This window comes from Abramis brama (genome assembly GCF_963993115.1).
Source record: "Abramis brama genome assembly, chromosome: 6".
NCBI classification, from domain to species: domain Eukaryota; kingdom Metazoa; phylum Chordata; class Actinopteri; order Cypriniformes; family Leuciscidae; genus Abramis; species Abramis brama.
The window spans coordinates 13,037,744-13,061,054 of NC_139968.1; the positions used below are offsets into that span (position 1 = coordinate 13,037,744).

The 23,311-nt window shown below is 35.5% G+C and overlaps 1 protein-coding gene across 2 annotated transcripts in view; it reads left to right on the plus strand.

Annotated features, from left to right (window-relative positions):
* Positions 1-23,311, plus strand: part of rbm20 (RNA binding motif protein 20) — a 68,357-nt gene that overhangs the window by 13,461 nt on the left and 31,585 nt on the right. The window contains exon 1 of one of the 2 annotated variants that reach the window (XM_084117697.1): positions 20,254-20,381. The exons of the other annotated variant lie outside the window; for it this stretch is intronic. The gene's annotated coding sequence lies outside the window, so the exon portion shown is untranslated. Of the gene's footprint in view, positions 1-20,253; positions 20,382-23,311 lie in introns of those variants that run through there. 2 annotated transcript variants of the gene reach the window in all.

Below are 23,311 nucleotides of genomic sequence, written 5' to 3' on the forward strand. Positions count from 1 at the left end.
GTTAAGAGGTAAACATCAGACGTCAAATTAAGTTCTTTGTTTTTTCTTTTCATATTTTTAATTTTAGAATCATGAACACAGGAAGCCAGGCTTCTCTTCTCTTCCAGTTTACATATTTTACCTGTACTAAAACTATCTGTAATGCTGCAAACTATTTTTTTTATCATATTTTAATTCAATATCATAATCATGAACTCAATGGTTTGTAGCGCAAATAGTTTTACAGTTTACTGTACTTTGTTTTTCTTAGTTATTTACTAATGCATATAAAAATATACTAATGAATAAAAATATATAGCTAATGAATCTGAAGTCTTACACATTAAACACACACACAACTTATTTGTTGCAAAATAAGGCACCTGGTGCATGTTTGTTCATCCTTGGCAGTATCACCAAGACTTGTCGCACATACTGTATATAGCTATATCTAATATTTATATTATCTTAAAACATCAATACTTCTCTGCTTTTTATATTTATAAAGAAACAATGTACAAAATAATATGCCAAGAATTTCAGCCTATTAAGTCATCTATTTTTTTTTTCTTGATTTAAAGGGGTCGTAAACTGCATTTTTTTTCCTGAGGTGTGCTTATGTTAGCAAGTTATCGCTTCAATAAAAAAAAAGCTGTGAGTTTTAGTGCGAGCACATACAGGCACGTCTGCTTCAAAATATGACATTAAAAAGCTATCTTTGGCAAACGGGTTGCCCTCGACCTGTGGTGGCTCGGAATCGCAAGGGGAATTGGATATACGCGTTTAGATGTAGGTCAGAGTCTTTTAATATTTACTTTAGTAATTAGTAATTAATCCGCAATCAAGTCTGTTGTCAAGATCATCTCGGAGATGTTACAACTAAAATGTCAACCATTTAAAAATTAAATAAAAAGCTTTTAACATATTAATTAAAAACATTTATATAATTAAGATCTTCAATATATTGTGCTGATTTGGCTATTTCCCCACATGCTTTTTTGGTCAAGTTTTTTCTCCTGAAATCACTGTGATTTGAATGAAAATGTATTCAATACCATATTATACCTGTCAGAATGTGTGATTCAAATTAAAATTTTGCTTTCGTGTGTGTGGAGTTTCTCACAACTATACTCGTCTCTGGACAAGACAAGCGCATTCTTCCAAGTCGACACTCGAGTTAGGCTACTGCGCTCCGTGCTATGGATTCATACCGATCTGCCTTTTACACTTGCCTACTGCAAGAGGAAGAAATGCACTTTATCTACATGAAGACATCAGACTTAAAACTAAAACTATTGTGAATTATAGATCATATTTGATAAGTGCTTTTCGTGACCCAATCGATCGAAGAAAGATACACTTTTTTTTTTTTAAATAAAAGCCGACTTAACGTTTTTTAAATAAGGTAAGTCGACTCCCCCCGCATAAACCAAAACCAAAAATTATTTGTATATTACATCTAGACTGAGTAAACCCAGCCCAATCTGCTGGCGATTTGATTTCGCCCTGTAGCTCAGGCTGGAAACCTGTACATTCTTCTATCCTGCTTCCGTTACAATTCTGCGGGGACCAATCACAAACTGGCTTATTCACCTGGCGCGCTATTGGGGTTTAATCCAATCCAAATCCTTTTAAACTCTCCACAATGCTCAATGGCTTCTTTAGTTTAGCAAACAAATCGCTCGAGTGGGTGTAAATACCACTCACTTTCATGTTTTTTTTGTTTTTTTTTGCACAACCTGCAAAAATCACTCGATGCCATTGCTGCTTCTGCAAACCACTGATCAATGCTACAAACCAACACGTTTGTTGACACGTTTCCTGCCTGGAGTTTTCGCTGCAAAAGTACGCCACCCGGATCGTTGGTCTGATTGGTTGAAGGACTATCCAATTGTGTACAGAGTCATTTGAACTATGCCCGTTGATCACGCCTCTTGTGCAGTAGAAAATACAGAGCAGACTCGCCAGACTAATGTTCAATCTTAAAAGATTGAGCTTGGTCTGGTGATTGCTCATTTTTAGGGTGCCAGCTGCCACCCCGTGCCACCCTTGTGGCCCCTGGGTCAGATGTCGGATTTGATTCTGATTTAAAACCGAATTTGGAAGTGGCTCAGAATGGATGCGAAAATCTCATGTGAATTTTTGTGTTTACACGTGTGCAACAAATTCCGATCAGTGTCAGATTGGCAAAAAAAAAATCGGAATTTTTACACCGGACGCGTTTTTCGGACGCGTTGCTCTGCGCCTCAGCAGCTAGAAGCTGTCTACACTGGACGCAACAAAGCGACCTTTGCAAATCCATTTGTCCTTTCTATGAGAAGTATCGCCAGTGCTCGGAATACGGAGGCATCAATTTACTGTTGGAAATTTGTTGAAAAGTCGCATCACATCCAGTGTAGATACGGTGTCATAAGTCATTGGATCCTATTAACAAACAGTGCATGCGCACATATTTTATTATTAACATTTTTAACGCACAAACCACCCATTCAACAATACATAGGCTACTTAAATTTTTTCTAAATCTGGGATAAAAGTCAAAACTGAAAAGTTTAAAAGAAATATATGTTTTCAATGTGTTTTATCTGGTCTTGATTATAGCGTGTCACTTCGCTTGAGGTTTTTGATGTGCATGTGCTCGCATCCAGCTCCCCATCTCGGGTTGAGCTTAACCTGGTCCAGCTTACATCCAATGACGTCCAGAGAAGGGGGACGTCTCTGGAGTAGGCATCTGTAAAGTGCATGAGGATAAGTTTGATAAGTGGCGTGTGGCTGCACAGGTACGCTGTGCGGAAGCCCTTATTTGGAGATGGTTTGACTGTGTATTATCCTAATTAGTAACTACACACTACCTCATTTGTTTACTATCATCCATTTTTATCAACATTACGTGCTTATGCACCTGCCGTGAATCATTTTGCGTGAAAATCATGCTTTAGTCAACATAAGGCTAGAGTTTCATTAGAAATGGAGCTAACCTGATGTTGTCGATTATCATTATATCTTCTGTACTCCTTTGTTTCTTTAACCACTGGCCCAGTGTTATCTATGGAAACAAACAAGCCGTCACTGCTCTATTCTCAGCTGCTGCTATCAGTACAGCTCAGCCCACGGTTATCTTATAAGAGCATTCATGGAGACATGGACAGACAGTTGGAGGACGTGTGTCTAAGAGAGGGTGTCCAATTTCATTAGTCTTTGTTGCCTGCTTGTGTCCTCCTCTGATAAATGTGAAGAATCTCTATCTTCGCAATTTTGTGGATGATGGGAATGATGTGTGTGAATGGGACAGAATGTGTTGTGGGATCTTCAAAAGCGTATTAATAACATCTCATAACCCGGGTGGCCATAGCACAGTGAGGTCTGGAAAGTGTACAGCTGTCGTCGACTGTAACCTCTCATCGGATGATCTTGCCTTATCAATGGGCCCAGTGGGGAAGAAGTGATGTTGGGGCTCCTCTTGATGGCCGGTCGTAATTAAATGTCTGCAAATGGGCCCCAGATGCAGAGTTAGTGTCGCCCCTCGACTGTGATGCTAAATTAAATGTATTAGTTGAGCACAAGGGATCACGGTTGGATTAGCATGGACAAGTTTGCCCCTGCTGGTAGATATGATAACAACACCATATGGCTGCAAAAAGCATCTTTCTTCATTGATGGCAATTCAAAAGTAGCCACATGCTACAAAAGGAGGTTCGCAAATGGGGTTTTAACAGCAGTGCCATTAAAGAAACATTTTTTGCTTCCCCCAAAGAACCTTTCAGTGAGCAGTTCATTAAAGAACCATGTTTTCTCAATTTGAAGAACATTAACCCCTTTCCACTATAAATGGAAAGTTTCCATGGATTCTTCACGGTTCTGTTGATGCCAACAAAGAACCTTTATTTTTAACAATTAGTTTAGTTAACAATTAACTGTGGGCATGTACTACACAAAACCAGGGACATCCTCATTTTGTTAAACAATATAGTAAATCATGTTTTTTACATGTTCTATTTTATATACATCTAAAAACAAATAAATGTATTTTCCTTTTTTATTTTCTATTTGGGTTCAGAAGTGAATGTGTGTGTGTGTGTGTGCGACTGTGGGATGATTCAGATATGGCTGTTACTGGACTGAAGCAGGCGGCCTGCCAACCAGTGATATTTTAAGGCTTTACTGCTGCACTAACTTTATTTTAATAGGGCTTATTTAAAGAAGTGCAAAGTGCAAGCTCATTGTGTGTGTATGTGTGAACTTCACCAGCAATATGCCTTAAAGTAATAGTTCATCTAAAAATGAAAATAATCCAATAATTTACTTGCCCTCAAGCCATCCTCCCAGCTTTATAATGGCATTGAATAGTGCCCAAGTTTTTGAAGCTCCATAAAGTGCATCCGTCCATGCCATAAATGTAATCCAACTGGCTTCTGGCAATGTCCGTACACAGAATGAATTGAGAGTTGAGCTCACGAGAGAGTTGAGCTCTGGCGGAAGGGTGACCTCTGACCTGACATATGATGTAGCGCTTCTCTAATATCGAAGTCCTCTTTAAAACTTCTCGTTTTAGACTTCTAATTCATGACCGGCATTTTATTTTGCTCTATCCTCTGTGTTTCAGTGTTCGTCAGTTCTCACCTAAGCTTGCACTATGCCTATGTCATACGTCGGGTCAGAGGTCACCCTTTCGCCAGAACTCGATTATTTTGTGATCGTGCGTACGACCGTTGCCGGAAGCCAGTGATCACAGTTTATAAGGTTATAAATATGGATATTTCTAACTATTTTTCTTACAAAAACGCATCTCTTCGCTTCAGAAGGCCTTTATTATGACCCACTGGAGTCATATGGATTACTTTTATGATGGATGGATGCACTTTTTTGGGCTTCAAAAACTCTGGCACTATTCAATGCCATTATAAAGCTTTGATATTGAGCCAGGATATTATTTAATATAACTCTGATTGTGTTTGGCTGAAAGAAGAAAGTCATATACACCTAGGAGGTCTTGAAAATTCGTAAATGATGGGATAATGTTAATTTTTGGGTGAACTATTTTTAAAAAACTTAATAAAGGCATTTCAAAAACAACCAAAACTTTAGAAACTCTACTTTTCCATCTAAATTTCAAGAAATATGCTTTAAAACATAAAAAGGCATTTAATTATCTTAAACTTTTATTTAATTTCCTGTTTAATTATATGCACAAATTATCAGATTATTAAGTCTCACACTTCAAGAAATAATGATAACAATATTAACGTCCACACCAATGCACAATATCATTCTGTTTATTATAAGCACACTGCAGTTTTGTCGTCTGCCATTTTAAATGCTCATGCTTAAAGCAGGATGGATTCTGATTGGCTGTCAGTGTTTTTATCATTCATCAGCTAGAAAAATCTTTCTGAAAGTGATTCCAGTGATCTCATTCCTCTGCTGTTATCGTTATAACTGTGGTGTGAAATCGGCTATTCTTTTAAATTTACAACTATTTTTAATTAAAACCATAACCAACCATGAACGGACCTTTTAAAAGGATACTTCACCCAAACATATTACTCACCCTCATGTCATTCCAACCCTGTCCAACTGATTTATTCTGCATAACTCAAAAGAAAATATTTTGAAAAACGTCTCTGTGTCTTTTTGTCCATATAATGAAAGCCAATGAAGTCACCGAGACATTTTTCAAGATATCTTCTTATTGTGTTTGTCGGAAGAAACGAGCTCTTGAAGTATATTCTTGGTAATGTGAAGTCTACTGGAACAATCTCTGTCCCGGCTGCTTACAGCTGTGGTGTGTTGTCTTTTTGCCAGTGTGTAATGGCTCAACAGCGTAAAAGTCACAGTAGTTTCATCCTCTGCTTCCTCATTTGTCTTCTCTGTTAGTCTGCATGTCTTTATTAAATCCAGTAGGGATATCACACTAATGCGGCTCCTTCTTACTTGTGATTTTCACACAGATCATCCAACTTCCTTGAGTATGTGGCAGCTGTTCACAGCTTTTCTGGAATCTTCTGTATTTGCAGTCATTAATGTAATGGCTATTTGATCAACTGTTTCCGTTCTGTGGAGCGCACATGTGGCCACATGCTTCGTTATTTTTTATATATTCGTTATAATTGCATCTTGCTGAGATAAATTATAGAATAGATATTCTGTAATGTGGGTTTTGGATTTGCCTTTAATGCATAACGCTTTATCTTTAATGTTTAGAGTTCGAAATAAAGCCAGTATCTTTCCATTTTGTCTTCACTGACAAAATTTAAACAATTACGCCAATTACAATGACTACACCAACAATTTAAAGCGAAACTTCCCCCATCCCAGCCATCAAACTGCTACCGTAAGGCCAAAAAGTTCAAAAGTTTGGGGTCTGCATGATAAAAAAATAAAAAATAATTCTTTGATTCACTAAGGATGCATTAAAGTAATCAAAAGTGACAGGAAAGACATTTATAATGTTACAAAATACTTCAAATAAATGTTTTTCACTTACTCATAAAATGTTTTCAACATTGATAATAATAATAAGAAATGTTTCTTGAGTATCAAATCATCATATTATAATGATTTCTGAAGGATCATGTGAGACCAAATTACATTTTACAATATATTCACATAGAACAGTTATTTGAAATTGTAGTAATATTCCAAAATATTACTGGATTTGATCAAATAAATACAGCTATTGTGAGCATTAGAGACATCATACAAAAACATAGAAAATGGTAATGAATATTTATACATACATTGCAATATTTTATTGACTATGTTCATAACAGACTCTGCGGGGGCGGGAGATAAGCTGAAAAAATAAATAATTAACAGAAAACAGCTGTTGCAATGGCAGATTTTGACAAAAAAAAAGTTTGAGAACCACTGGGTTGGAGCAAGATGGCGATGTACCTTTTCTACATAAATTTGATCATACAGTTTCAAAGTTTATGTTTAATCAAACAACATTTGTGATGAAGTGTCAGTGAATCGTTGTAATTTGGTGCGTTTAAGTCCTCTGGGGAAGAATGTATTTTTGGAGATTTGGAAAGTCGTAATCACTGATAAAAATGATTCTGTGATGAAGTAAATACTGAAAAAACAAGTGTAATTTCTACCTGAATAAGTTAGTTAAGTTAGCAATAATTAAAAAAAACTAAAAGTAAATTCTACAATAGTACTTCACAGTATTATTTACTTAGACGTTCTAGATGTTTAAGGCATGCTTAATTCAGTGTTATATTAAGTTAAATGTACTTGAAACAGAGTTTTGCAAAGTAAACTTCAGCTGCGACTTTGTAGTGGCATTAATGTGCGATCAAATCATAAATACGATCTTTCTGACATGACTTGAGCACAGCATTTGATTTTCATTTTTTTTTAATTTTTTTTATTCAAGCTCAAAAGATATCCGAAGAGGAACTTACATCTCTGAAGGTGAGTGCATGTGCGTGTGAGTGCATTTGGGCAGGCATAGATTTCCATGTGAGGACAGAGACAGGTGGATGAGGCACAGGATCCTGATTGGCGGGAGAGGACCTGTTTCTAGGTAGTGCTTGGCAGCGATTGGCTGAGGAAGGCGATGTCACTGGGGAGTGACAGGGCGTGATTGGCATCCACAGGCTGGTGGTGCTGACAGATGGTAAAATGCTACGCAAGCTCAGGACAGATCTCACTCACAGGGTGGTGGTAGTTGGGGGTGGTCAGGGGGCGTAGTGTTGGGTGGCGGTGGTCAAAGAATGCTGGAATTGGATGCCTTGAGTATGTTGCCCTAAACTCGGATGAAATCTGTTTATGTTTGGAAACATCACCCAAAGCTTGTGAAAGTCATAGTTGTGAAGTCCACTTTATGAATAGAGATGAAAATGCTCTCTTATGCCAACTTGATTCACTGTGACATTGCAATGAGCTGCATTTCAAAACCGGTTAGCCTGCAAATCGGCCAATTAATCTATTTTGGTTCTGCCTAGTCAACACGAAAATTTAAACCCTGCCTCAGGGACCTCCTTTAAAGGAATCGCTCACCTAACAATTGAAATATTATTTATTAATATTTGAAAAAGTCATGTGGTGCGACCAGAATGTGTAGATCATGAGGCCGCTATGACTGTGTGTCAAGGTCACTAAGTCTCTTAAAATATCAGATAATTTTACCTTTTTATAACAAAGTAAAGTTGATCCAGTGTATATAAAATGCCAAGGGTTCTATGAAATCCCTTTTATTTTGTCCTGAATTCTGTTGTATTTTTTATTTTATTTTTTAATTCAGGTTTTCTTTCTAAATTTTTTTTTTCCTGTTGAAATTTTTTTAAACATGTTTTAAGTACTGTTACATTAGATTTCAGTAGTCAAAAAGCATGTCTAATAAATTAAAATCATAAAGCTTATACAGTTTAACAACACTTTATTAAAAGTTTAACAAAGATAACATTTCTGAACCCAATGAAATCTGTTTTAATTTGTATGGATTCTGTTTTAATGGTTTAATTTTAATAATCAAAAAGCATGTCTAATCAATTGAATTCATAAATCTTTAACAATCTAGTAACAATTATTATAATTTTCAAAATGTTTACAATAATAGGGCTCTATGAATTTTTTTCAGAAAGTCTGTAGTCTTCTAATTTCTCTCTCTCTCTCTTCCTCTCCAATTTAAAATAAATGTATTATAAAAAATGGTGCTTTATCAAATAAAGGCACACTGTAAAAATCCTACGGTAACAAAAAACTGTTAATTGGTTAACAGAAAGTTTCTGTACTATATACAGTGAATAACTGTTACATTTTTGTGAGGGAACACAGAGTTTCTTGGGGGAACGCAAAGTTTCGCTGGGGAATGCAACATTTGTGAAAGCGAAAGCAAAGAATGAACTCAATCAGACAAAATGCAGTAGATTTTGTACAACAGTTTTTAATAACGTTGATAATTTAGAGGCCATATAAAATATGAGACAGTAGGCTTTATAGGGTTAAATTTCTGTCTGTTTCAGATGTGGTCACCATGCAACATGTTCTTTTAAAAACAAATGTCTAAGGTGATGGAAGTGCACATCCTAAAAAGTCTATCTTTCCATTCTTTGAACTGTGTGTGTGTGTGTGTGTGTGTGTGTGTGTGTGTGTGTGTGTGTGTGTTTGTGTGTGTGTGTGTGTACCTGTTTTTCTATCCCGGTGGGGACTTCAACCTGAATGCACACATACTCATGGGGACTCGTGTCACAGTGGGGACCTAAATTGAGGTCCCCATGGGTAAACAAGCTTGTAAATCATACAGAATGAGTGTTTTTGGAAATGTAAAAATGCAGAAAGTTTTCTGTGATGGGTAAGTTTTGGGGTAGGGTTAGTGTAAGGAGATAGAATATACAGTTTGTACAGTATAAAAAACATTAAGTCTATGGAGAGTCCCCACAAAGAGTGATCCAGACGTGTGTGTGTGTGTGTGTGTGTGTGTGTTTGTGTTTGTGTTTGTGTGTGTAGTGGACTTCAGACCATGCTGAACAAATTGAAGGCCGTCTATGTTGGCCTGAGTGTGTGAATGTTGAATGTAGTCCACATGATGTGCTGAGCTGGCTGGACTTAGAATATTCTTTGGCTGGTGGTCCCAGAGCCAAACGCTCTGCAATCATCTGGCCTTTGGCCTCGACACGTGCTGTAACGTGTACTGTCAGCAGCCTGCAGGTAGGTGAGCGTCTTTTTCCAGTGGCTGTCAGCACAGGCGTCGGAGCCAGACCTAAACCGGTGTAGTGTGTCCAAGAACACTCAGAACTCCAGTCCAAAACCTAGTGAGTAGTCGCGGCGCCTACAGTTAAAAGGCAGCGTCCTGAACTGGAAGCTCGCAAGTGACCGATTTAAAACCGCCTCACAATTAACAATCTCGTAACTGATTCCAGTGGATGCTACCATGTTGCTAAGCTAAACAACATTATAATCAAATTAGAACCAGGATTTCCACAAAATTCTAAACATGGATTGAATCGCAGAATCCAGTCATAAAAATGGAATTTATCGTATATATCGTGGAATGCCACAGAATTTGGCAAAATTTTGATGAAGAAATCAATCTGTACACTTTTTTTTTTTCTTTAGATTTATTTTTGCCATTTTTCCTTTCATTGGATAGGACAGTAGATAGATAGGAAGTGAGATGGGAGAGAGAGAGAGAGGGGGACGGGATCGGGAAAGGTCCATGAGCCGGGACTCGAACTCGGGTCGACTGAAGCGCAACGGTGCTATTGGCGCCGACAGTATATATACAAACGAAGGCATGAGAGCGCAATTTTACAAAAGCACCGATGGGAGTGGAAAGTTCTGAGCATGATCTCCACATATTAAAGAACACAGACGCAGCCGGATCATTTCCATAATGACCAACACAATCTACCAAGAACAGCGCAAATTTGCGTCTGGTTTAAGACAGCCTTTTTTTGGGCGGTAAATAATGGCGCAAATACCAGTAAATTGACTAGCGCAAAAAAATCACTGCATGATTCATTTAACAACAGAACCTCATGTCAATTCGTAACTATTTTACTCTCTGCCGAATTGGTGGCACATTCGTATTTATACGCTTTTAAACAGTCTGCTTGTTATGCCCCACTGAAGGTTCGGTTACATGTTTGGACCTTCAATGTTTGCTTTTTTCCACAAAAAAATACGTTTCCATTGTACAAATTCATACAAAATCGCCACTTCTTAAAGTCCCCCTGTGGTGAAAATCAAGCTTTTAATGTTCTTTATATGTCTATGTGGTGTTTTTAATGTGCCTTAAGAGGAACCATCTTCAAATTCATAAGTCAACGTTGTGATCGTCAACGAGTGGATCTCAGAGCTGGAGTGAGTGAGTGGAGGCGGGGCTCCCCTCCCTTGGTTTTGGAACACAGCCTGTGTTTCTTGTCCAAAGGCCGAAAGATATAACTCTGAGAATTTATTAGGGACTAAACCAGTCTTAAAGTTTTATTTCTGTGCTGACACAGTGACAATTGCTAGGCTGTTTGCTTTGCGTGAACACACTAACACATTTGACGCACAATCTTAACACTTTTTTAGCTGTCTGATCATGTTCAAATTTGAAGTTTACATTTATAGCTTGTTATTATTATAGAATTATAATTTGAATGTGTGAATTACGTGATTATCTGTGTGACACAATGCCCTATTTGTTCACGTCTGTTTTCTTCCTTAGGAAAAGCTTGTAAAAGTCACCATATGGTATGACTAAATGTGGACCTTTTAACAAATGCTCCGTCGGGTGGTTGTGATGCTACAGCAGCACATGAATCACATTCCAGATGCCTGTGATATGGTGCGCTCATGCACTAGACTGTGGTTTGGGTCACACCAGACCAGAACACCGTAAATCACTCTCTCCTCAATTTGGTTTGGCTCAGACACTCCCTACAGCTCGACCGGCCAATCCAGACACACTCTATGACTTGACTTGACTTGGCTTGGCTTGACAGGTTGTTAGTGTCAGAGTGATTTATTAAAAGCTATACTTTGAAATTAGTTGTGTACTTCACATTTCCGTTTACTACATTTTTATTTTATGCTATGGTTGTGCGTTTAATTGAATGTATGCACAACAAATGTCAATTTAGATTTAGTAGAGAAAATTAAAAACCTTTAGGCAACTTTAGGCAGTCAGGTTCAGCTCTTTTAAAGAAGTTAAAGTTGGTCTGTGCTTTCATCAAACTTAATAAAAGTTCTATAAACTTAATAATCGTTTTCCTTGTGGATCAATAAGCTTGCATTACATAATAGCAATATAGAATTTGTCTAACTTGTGTAGCAGTTTGTTTGCAGCAAACTGAAAGGTTTTAGTTATTTTATACAGCATAAGTTATATGTACTTATTTAAATGGATGACATTTCACGACTTTTACAACAATATATAATCAAAAACACTACACCAGCATTGTTATCATTTACTAAAATGCTTAACTTTTTTTGTTTATTAAAAAAGCTATAATAAATATAAATATTAGATGAAAAATTTGAAAACTAGAAATTTTGCCTTTGCAACTAGCTGAAATAAAAGCAATTAAATTGAAATGAATAAATAACTGAAACTGAATAAAAACAAATTACACAAAAGCACAGCATTGATTAAGATGAAAACTGAAAATAAAACCTTTAAAATGTCATCATAAGCCCAATGCTTTGACCACAAACAAATCAACCCGTGATCAAACGGTTGCTCATACAGAATGGCCTAAAAATGTAATTGAATTTATGTAATGTCCACCTTTTCTGTTTTTCGATAGTTCAATAAACTTTTAAAATAGTGGCAAAAAAAATAAATATTGTGCTATGGACACCTTAAAAATGACACCTCAAAATGAGGAGTGATGTGCTGTTACTTTTCTAAGCAAACAGATTTGTGATTTTAGCGATGAAGCTAAAAATCCATAGACTTGCATTGTAAAGAGGAACCTGAGCTATATAGAAGCCAGTCAGTTAAAGTGTGAGATTTCTCTCTGTGCAAGCCAGCAGATTTATCTTCCAGTACACACTGCCCTCATTAGGCCGTATGAGGATCCTAGTACACAATTAATGTCTCTGATGCTTTGGTGACAGTGAGAAATCTGTCAGCACCATCTAGTGGATTTGCCTTTTTATCTGCTTATGGCAAAGAATGAAATCAGTCATTTGAAGTGACACTTTGTCAGGGATCAACTTCAACCTTGATGAATGACTCTTGCTATTTTTATCACATGATCAACTCATTAAACACTGATCATAAACTTTTATTGAAACACGTTTGTTTCACAACTTTTTTAATTGCAGTACTGTCAGTACAGCTTGAGGTGTGTGTGTGTGCTTTAATTTCCCTTATTCACTTATTTTTGTCAAAGCATGTTGCTTTAAATCCAGTTTAGTCAACAATGGGTTGCTGGTTTACCTCCACTCCATTGTTTTGGCATCGGAGTGAAGGTCTAGTTTTACATCAGTCATGTTATTCCCTGTCAGAAGGTTTTGGGAGTCAATGTGGCCCTGTGTGGCTAAAAAAGGGAAAGAATCTGAAATGCTGGTTGTTGTGCCGTCCGTATTCAATGCCAACAGATGGCTGGTTGTAAATCTGTCACATTGGCACCTCGCTGGGAATTGGATGCTGGGCCGCTTGTGTACAACAGGCTGTTTATGGCAGGCCATGAAGAGCATTACAAAACTACCACATAATATTATAGTGGAAAATAAGAAATAAGTGAGATGAGATTATCAAAATCACCTGTAGTTTTTTTTTTTTTAAGAAAGTGTTTTAGTTGTCATATAAAAGTCCCCCTTGTAGTCAATAATTTTATCCCTTAAAACTAATCTTTGAACACCAAAATGACGTTTTTTTTTCATGCCTTAAAATAGCTTGAATGTAACTGCACCCTTGCTTCATTTAGCACACAAGGACCTATGAATATGCTAATTAGCCCCGCCTCCACTCACGCCAGCTCACAAATTCACTCGCCAACTTGAGGTAAACGCTGCACAATGGTGTCGCTGTTTGCAACGTCAGACGCTTGACTGACACGCTTGTTATTAAAACAGCTAATAATGTGTTGCAAATGTTACACAAACTACGTTCCCATTCGCCTTCTAACAATCATCAGAAACGCTTTCAGAACGTCAGTGGAGAAAGGCATAGTTCATCATAACATCATACAACTGAACATACACCCGCCATTTTCTAAACAACACACACTAGATGGACGTGTATGACGGTTGCGGTCACGTCTTGCTTCTTTTGCAGCGTCTCGCGTTTTTAAGACTCCGTGTCAAGTTAAAAGAAATATAACTTTTACACAGACCGCTGCTTAATTACCCAAACAGATCTCTCTCCTGTCTTCCTCTCAAGGTCAAAATAATGCCATCATCACATCACAGTGGTGCGTTGCTTTTTTAGACGCAAAGACACGTTGTGTGAACGAAGGGCTGATTCATACAGAACACATTTTTCCATTCCACTAACTTAAAATAAGTTAAACTTTAAAAAAACACACACACATCTTGAGACCTTACGCCACCCCCATTCCACTATCGGCATCTCTCGTTTTTCAAAGCAAAATAGCGTTGTGTGAATGGCATCTTATACCGCGTTCCAGGCAACCTGTAACCCGTGTTTTTCCAACCTTATACCCGCGAAAGTGCACTGGAACGGCAGTCAAACCCGTGACTTCCCACCCGTGAACTCGTACTAGATCGATGTACTCCCAGTTACGAGTTGGAAAAACACGGGTTACAGGCAGTGTTGTAATGTAACGGAGTACAAATACTTTGTTACTGTACTTAAGTAGAAATTTCACGTATCTGCACTTTACTTCGCTATTTAAATTTATTTCAACTTTCACTTTTACCCCACTACATTTCCTAGATAAAATGTATACTTTTACTCCGATATATTTCAACTAAGCATCTTCGTTACTCGTTACTACAAAATAAAATCAGAAGAAATGTGTGCGACTGCAATAAGGGAGGTTTGGCGAATCACTGCTCATAGATTGCATTATGCACGCTCCGCACGGCGCGCGCTCTATTTCAGCGTAATGGTTGTTTCTTGCCATGCCAAAGGAGGAGGAAGCACAACTGAACCCGCCATGGAAGCACGAGCACCTACTGGAGGACCTCCCGTTATCGTAGAGCTGCCAACTCTCACGCATTCACCGTGAGACACACGCAATTGACACTTTTCACAAGCTCTCACGCCGCACATCCATTTTCTCACGCACAGAAAAATCGCGAAGCAAAGAGGACACAGGGACCGACAGACTAGACAAAGCAGGTTAGTTATGATATTAAAAAGTCTCAGCCCTCTGATTCTGTCAATTTTATTACGAAATTCAAACAAGAAAAACCGTTTTGGCGCTTGTAAATGTGACGTGACAGATAGCGGCACGTGAACCGATCATCTCTACTAGCTAATAGTAAATAAACACGAATGAAAAGAAACCGTACAACTTACCGAAATGTATATTCATCATACATAATATCGATCAATCAGTGTTCTTCAACCGCGGAAAGGGTCAGTAAAACAGCTGGAGAACAATTACCTTTCACATACCGCGTCTTTTGCAGCATCTCGCGCATGACACTGCGTTCCGGCGCTCAAGTTAAAATAAGTTCAACTTCTAAAAAACACGTCTCTAGACCTTGCGCTTTTTTTCTTTCCACTTACCTGCATCTCTCCTTTTTTAACAGCAAAAACGTGTTCGGTGTGAACCGGCCCTTAGAAGAAAAGGTTCTATATAGAATCTTAAAAGGTTCCGTCAGGCGCTTCCTAGATAGAACCTTTCAGGGGTTTCCATCATGGGATCATTTATGGATTCAGGTCTAATTCCAGTTTTATTTAAACATTTTATTAAAATTAATCATCAATTCACCAGCTCATAAACACTTGATTACAATTATTATTTTTTTTAAACCCGTTAAACATGAAAGTATTATGCAATAATGTAAGACATTTCTCCTCATATAGAGCCTTTTGGCATAAAGGGTTCTTTAAAATTAAGTCAAGAACTGTCTAGAGTCAAGAAGTGTTCTATATAGTAACCCCATTGAACCTTTTTTCTAAGTTTGATGACATTTTAATGTAATTTAAATACAAATCTATTAAGAATTAAGTAATGCGATAATGTTTGTTGATGTTATCAATTAAAGCAATTAGAAAATGAATGAGAATTAAAGAATTATGAAGTGTCATCTGACTTATATGCCCTCTAGTGGGGCATGTTGTCACATTATATAAGGTTTTCACAGTGCGAACATGCTGTTTATTGACTGTTTTGAGAATAATTCTGGTAACAATAAGGTCTCATTTGTTAACATTAGCTCAAGAATGAACTAACATGAACAATATATTCGTGCAGCATTTATAAATCTTTGTTACTACTAGTTAATAAAACTCTTAATGTTAGTTCACAGTGCATTTACTAATGTTAACACACACAACTTTTGTGTAGAGACAGAGTACATCCAGAGTTTTGTCATGACGGAGTGGTAGGGAACCTTTGAGCTGTGTTTATGATCACTATAGTTTCTACAGTGACTGTAAAATATGTATCTGAGGTATGGGAATGGCATATCTTGAGTTTTGATATTTGGGATATGGAAATTGGGCTATTTTTGACTGGACATTGGGCTAGTTTTGTTATTCAGAGCTGGCAACAACTGGGTCAACATATTTGAAACTGCTGAGTTTAAAGTTTCACTGGTCTTGAATTCAGATGAATTAATTCTGTTTTATTAGTAATTAAATATTGTTGAATTTAAATCAGGAATTTTGGATGGAATATTTTCATAGAGTGCTTACATGAACCAGGATTGTACTCTATTCAGAAATGAAGTGAGACCGCACTTAAAACAAAAATTTTGCTGCTGGGTTTGAATTTAATTCAAAATGCAGCCGTAAGCAAGATTTAATTTTATTAGAATTAATTACAATTTGAATTGTAGAAACTACAAATTAAATATTCAGAGAAATTCATATAACTACTTTTTTTTTAAATTCATTTTCAGTTATATAAAAATGAAACTCAAATTTCTATTGGTGGTAAGTGTGACATCTTGTTAATGGGTAATTCAAGCATAAACTGAAATAGAATGTTTATTTTATGGACCATGTTGGGAGAACATTTCATTTCACAAAAGGCTCCAATTTACCTCAAATTCTGATTTGATTTGAGTAATTAAATCATCTATAAAGTTATCTGAAATCAATTTGGTGCACAATTATACCAAAATTACAATATATTTTGATGGTGTACATTTTTGACAATATTGTATACTATAACAAAAGAATTTGTTTCGTCACTAAGTTTAATGAAATTCTATTTGATGAATGTTGAATTTCTCTGAATGGCAAAACAGTAAATTCCTCTGTGTGTTCATTCTTGAAATCGATTATCGATAACAAAATTTATGGCAAATTCAAGACCTGTATGTCACGTAACATGGTGTAGTGAAAAGCACGATGAAGACGGAGAATAGGAATAAACAGGATTTAATGCAAAACTCAGGAGAACACTCACTTTAACACAGTATAACCTTGACGCTAACATTAACGAGAACGGACGAAGACTGAGGGAGAACACAGGGACTAAATACATGTAGCAAACAAAGGAGCTTAATCAGATCTTGAAAAGGACACAGGTGAAAGAAATGACTAATCAAACAGACTGGGGAAAACTGGGTCACAGGACTAAACCAAAAACACAATGAAGGGGGGAACACAGAACATACATGTTACACTGATTTGAGACCTGCATCATTTTGAAAGATAGTTTTTGTTTAGGAAATGTTTCTTATGAATATAGTTTATCTTATTGCTGCAAAAATTCAATTAAATTAGTGAATTTCCCACTAATACACATCTATTGTATTTTATTTAATGTAGGCTCTATATATATATATATATATATATATATATATATATATATATATATATATATATATATATATATATATATTAGGGCTGTCAAAGTTAGCGCGTTAATAACGCGTTAACGCAAAATCATATTAACGGCACTAATTTTTTTAACGGGCGATTAACGCAGCGCATATTTTCTGTTTGACCCGTGGCCCAACCCCTAGTTGGAGAAATGGAGATACACCGTGTTGGCAACTTAGCGACATTGCAGATGTCTAAATGTACATTTAGCATTTTCAGAAGAGCTGCCCTGTCATGCAAAAATCTAAACATTTTTTTGTTAGTAAATTGCTCAGTGCAAAGAAAGAGAAGTAATGGGAACATGGCATTTCTTTGCTCTTTCTACATGTGTCTAATAGACATGAACAAGTTCTTTGAAAAAACATCTATGACCTCTGAAACATGTCTCGTCTTCATGCTCTATATTGACTATGGTTTCAATAATAAACATACATTTGCATAAAGCATCTATATTTATCCATGCCCACATTGATTAGAGTATTACAAACTTGAAAAGTATTAATTTAAGGTATATTTAGAACAAATAAAAAAATGTGCAATTAAATGCGATTAATCACGAGTTAACTCACGACAATCATGCGATTAATCGATGAAAATTTTTAATCGATTGACACCTAATATATATATATATATATATATATATATATATATATATATATAGTAGTATTAAGGCAACAGCTAACACACAAACGCACACACACATGCATAAAGAACATTTAAAATCTTAAAAAATAAAATGATAAACAATTTTTTTTTATTTTTTTTTTTTGCCTACAGGTATTTGTAATATCCTTACAGTAGTTACGAAGTCTATTACAAATAGCAAACTAAAAGACTAAAATTTTGCTCACAAAAAAAAAAAACCTTTTTCAACAAACGCAATTAAGCAAATGAAATAATGTATTTTTTTATTATTATTGCGTGATCATATATTATTTCTTTTACGATTTTGTCAGTAATTCTGTCCAATATTGTGGCCAAAGGTGCGACATGTTTGTGGTTCGTAATGACGTTGTGTTCTCTGTTAATATTCCCAATAGTTTTGCAGATCTGTCAGGGCGTTGTGTTTTATCCCACATGCTGTCAGCGCTTCAGTTTATCATGATAAGCAGGTGAGACCACTCATCTGTCATTACAGCTCACTGATGTTGCTAATTAAAAATGTGAAAACTAGGACAGAGAAACTGGACATATGAAGTTCAGAGCCAGGTGGGCGTCTTGGCAAAGACTTGTCAATGCTGTCAAAGAAGGATCACATTTAGGATTTAATACTCGCACATTATCCCACAAACTCCTACGTGACTCCTGCAGGACATTTTTTCTGGATTTGGGTTGCTCATGTTTCACTTCGACTTAAATTTTATTCTGTTTCAAAGGTCCTACTATTAACATGCTTGTGTTCTACTTAAACTTGCGTGGTTTGCATTTTTGTCGGGCAATCTAAAAATGAAATCTGTGTGTTATATTTAAATTAACTTTTTTATTTTTTATGTAAATTGAATTAACCTTTTAAGTAAAAAAAAAGGTTTTTAATATGAATATTTCAACCTGACTACATTACGTTACACCAGTAAAGGTAATTTTTAAGAGTCAGAACAGAAAAAAAAACATATAAAGATATAAAGAAAATGTGTATTTTATTACACAATACGCAAGCTCAAATAGAAGTTAAAATTAAGAGTTAGTTTAAAGTTTCGCTCTGTACATAAAGCTTTTGTACATGATAAATATTTTTGTTTATAGCACTGTTGGGTTAGTTACTCTGAAATAATAAATGACTAGCTACTAATTATATCTTCAACAGTGTAATTAGATTACTGTACTAATTACTCTACTGTAGTATTGGATTACTTATTACTAATTTCTAAATCCTATATCAGCTTTTACCAGTTCACCAATACAAGGATAGACATGAAACTGCTCTTTTAATTCTTTCAAATAAATCATATAAAATTGCATAAATCATTCTTGAACTGATCAGAATATGTTAAAGGAAAAACAAAGTTACATAAAGAAAAACTTACATAAACATTTCTTCTGTTTACATGTGTGAATGTGATATTTTCAACATTACCATATTCACGAGGTCAGAAAACTGGGGATTTAATATATTCTTTAAAAACAGGGTTTTTCTCAAAATTAAGGAATAAATATTATTATTTTTCACTGCAGCCCTTAAAAACATTCACCCAAAATTTAGAGGTAAAATAAAAGAGGTAAAAAAAGGCTGAAAACTGAAACCTCTTCTATAAAAATTCCACTATGGAGGCAGTATTTCCTAAACAGGATTTTGTAACAAGTGTCTTTGGAGCAACAGGGTCAGTCTAGACACCTCAGCATCGCCAAAGTCTACAACACTGAAAATCATCAATACCATTGACAAAAATTGTAAATCAATTTCTTACATTTATTGTCGAGTCAATTTAATGGATCCTTGCTGAATGAAAGTGTCCGTTTTTGTTCAAATAGAATTGTACTGTCCCCAAACATTTGAATAAGAGGCCTAATTATAATTTAAAAAAGTGTTGTTTTTCAAAAATAATTTAAATCTATTTTAAATCAGCATGAGGTTCTAACAAAATAGGCAATGCATATTAAAAATCAAATCTTTTGGTTTACTTTTTTTCTGCTGTACCAAAATATCAAAATAGGCAATGCATATTAAAGATCAAATCTTTGGTTTATTTTTTCTCTCCTACCTTATGTCGTATTGGTTAAGTTTTTCGTTCGGACATCTGGTAAACAATTACGCCTAATGAAAGTATATTTGATGCATCGGATGGGGAGGCACATCCCATTTGGGAATGGTTTCATCCATAAGGTGTTAGTTCACATAACATCGCCCTCCCTGTTTTCCCTTCACTCACTTTTGCGCAGCACATGTGACGCTGAACTATTCCAGGCCGAATGGAGCAGCACACATTCGTGGCAAAGGGAACTGTACACAGAGTCCTGGATCTGAGCAGAGAGAGGGAAGGGATTGAGCGAGGTAAGAGCCAGCGGCCTGATAATGTGGTGACAGTGTGTTCTGATAGATTATGAAGTTGCCGCCAAGTTTTTGTGATTTAAATCTGTGGGTCGTGCATCTCAGGAGGCTAATTTATTGTTTCCTCTCTGAATGCATATGTAGTATGTGTGAGGAGAAAAGGAGCTTCGATATTTGTGGTGTGACATTATAGGAGACTGACGCGGCTGATGTGCTGTTGTACGGCGAGACAAAGATGCATGATAAAGTGATTATTAGAAATGTAACTTTGAGAAGTTGTTGAGCAGTCTTAGAGCCAAGGTTGTTGCAGTTTTTTTTTTTTTTTTTTTTGTATTTAGTTGTGTTTTAAAGATTTGTATTTTTGGAAAACTCAATTAACCTGAAAAAATAAGTACTTGATGTGGTAAATCTAAAGTATCTGGTATAATTGAAGTAAAAAAAATCGTATTTATTATAACTGAATCAACCTCACTAAACTGTAAAAAAAAAAATATATATATTTTTTCAAAGTTGTAAATAAAACAGGTTTCTGGCGTATGCTTTAATATTTCACTTTTTCTACTTCAAAATTTCATCTTTTATTCAAAGTATTACTTTATTTGGGGGAAATTTAAAAGCAATTTCTGAGTGAGATTTTTTTCTACACCAAGTGTTTTTCATTTATTTGTTTTAGTTACACCAGTTATTATCAAAGACCAGACCATTATGACACAGGTCCTTAATTGAACAATTGCACGTTTCCACTTTTATAGTATAGTTTAACATAATTCATAGTAAAATATAATAATTTCAGTTGAATGCTTGAAAAATATATGGTTATAGAATTATTATAAAATTATATGGTCTTAGAAAAAACAAACAAATCTTTTTTGGTAGTTTTGTCTTGTCATTTTTAGTAATCAAAGCTAAAAATTGCATTTGAAATACACACTGTAAAAAAAGTTGCTGCCTTAAACTTAAGTTCAATCAACGTGGTTGTTTAAGTTATTTGAACTTAAATTACATTAAACTAACTTAAAAAATGAATTTAATCTTGTATAACTTGTATATTATTTTAATGATTTAAAGCAATGCAAAAACAAATGTTGGCATAACTTATTGATCATATCATTTTTACAGTGATATTTATATACATACAATTTAATAATTTATTATGTCTAAACCAAATAAATAAGAGTCTTCATATAAACACATTTTTTTCTCTGAGAAAAACTACACTCAATTGTGGTCATATAGTTAGGACATTCTGCATTTGCAGATAATTTGTAAATTTACACTTTGTACATTTAAATCCGATGGGAAAAGAAACCGTGTGCATACAGTACGTTACATGTGAGACACCAGATGCCCGTGTAAGCAGTAACTGAATATGGTACTATATGCGCTCCTTACATTTATCATAGACAGCTTCTGATTTCCTCGTCAAAATGTTCATTAGTAATTAATGTTCAGGAGTACATTTAATGCACTTTTGGAAACACTTGATTTTAAGGTGATGTAGTTACACATTACTACATGTACTTACATAGTAATAACAGTAAATGATGCATAATTACAATTAACTAACCCTAAAACAAACCTTAACCCTAAATACTCTACAGTAAGTACATGCAGTTAATTAATATTATTCAGTACTTATTTGAGTAAGTACAATGCAACTACGTCACCTTAAAATGTAAAGTGTAACTGCACTTTATATTATAGCTTGGACATTTTATTTCTACAGCAGGTTTTTCTTATATAACTAGATTATATAATCTATTTATAAATGGATTAAAAGTGGAAATTGTAAAAGTTAGGTTACTATTATTTTAGCATTAAATCACAATAATAGCCGAAAAGAGCAATAAATCAGTGTCAGTGTAAAGTTGCCACTTTAAAATGAGAACGTTTAGTCTTTGCAGCAGCAGAACATGGTCACACACACACACCACAATATTTAATACATAAACCCTATGATAAATAAAATTAATTAATTCAGTAAATACAGCGTCATACAACATATCATTCTCTTTAATTAAAACAATAGCAATAAACCCATTTTATATGCTTGCTACATGAATATATGATGCTATTTAACATGCATGGTTATGTTTAAATATATTTGCAGGTGTTGTAATTTCTTTGTGGCTTTTCTTAATTCTCTGTGCTGTTTAAAGCAGTTTTGGTAATATTATGAATGCAAATGTTTTTGTATAGGCACAAAACTGCAGGGTTAGAATTTAACAGATATTAATTAGAAATAATTAATGGATTTGACAGATTTATTTTATGATAGATAGATGGATGGATAGATGGATAGACAGACAGACAGACAGACAGACAGACAGACAGACAGACAGATAGATAGAGATGGATAGACAGACAGACAGACAGACTTTTGTTTAATTTAATCAATGAATTCTTGTTGAATGCAAGTATTACTTACATTTTTACAAAAAAATCTTATTGTGTGTATATATATTTCCATAATTTTTTTTTCATTTAATTTTTGTTCTATTTTAATTTCGTTTAAGCGATTATAAAACTATTTCAGCCACTATGCTGTTTGAATGCATCGATAGGTGTTTCAGATGCAGACACTGCTCTGTCTCTGAGGCATGATGTCATGCATTTCCAGCCCTTATAAACCCGAACAGTTGCTTTCAGGACATAATTTGTCCCATCATGAGGTCGGGGGGGGGCGTGACCTCTGTACTCTTGCCAATTTATCCGTGGATTAGCTAGAAATACACAAAGCTTGATCCTTCCCACGGATCAGATTGGTGCAAAGACATTGTACATCCACAATAGCGTATAATTATACCCTGCACATTTCCTGTCTTAAGACGGGCTTGTATTAAGTGGTGAAGGGCATTTGACACCTGGATCCTCTGCTTATGCGAGACGACTCGAGTGCAGGCAGCTGTGAGAGCCATACTTGTTTTCGGTGG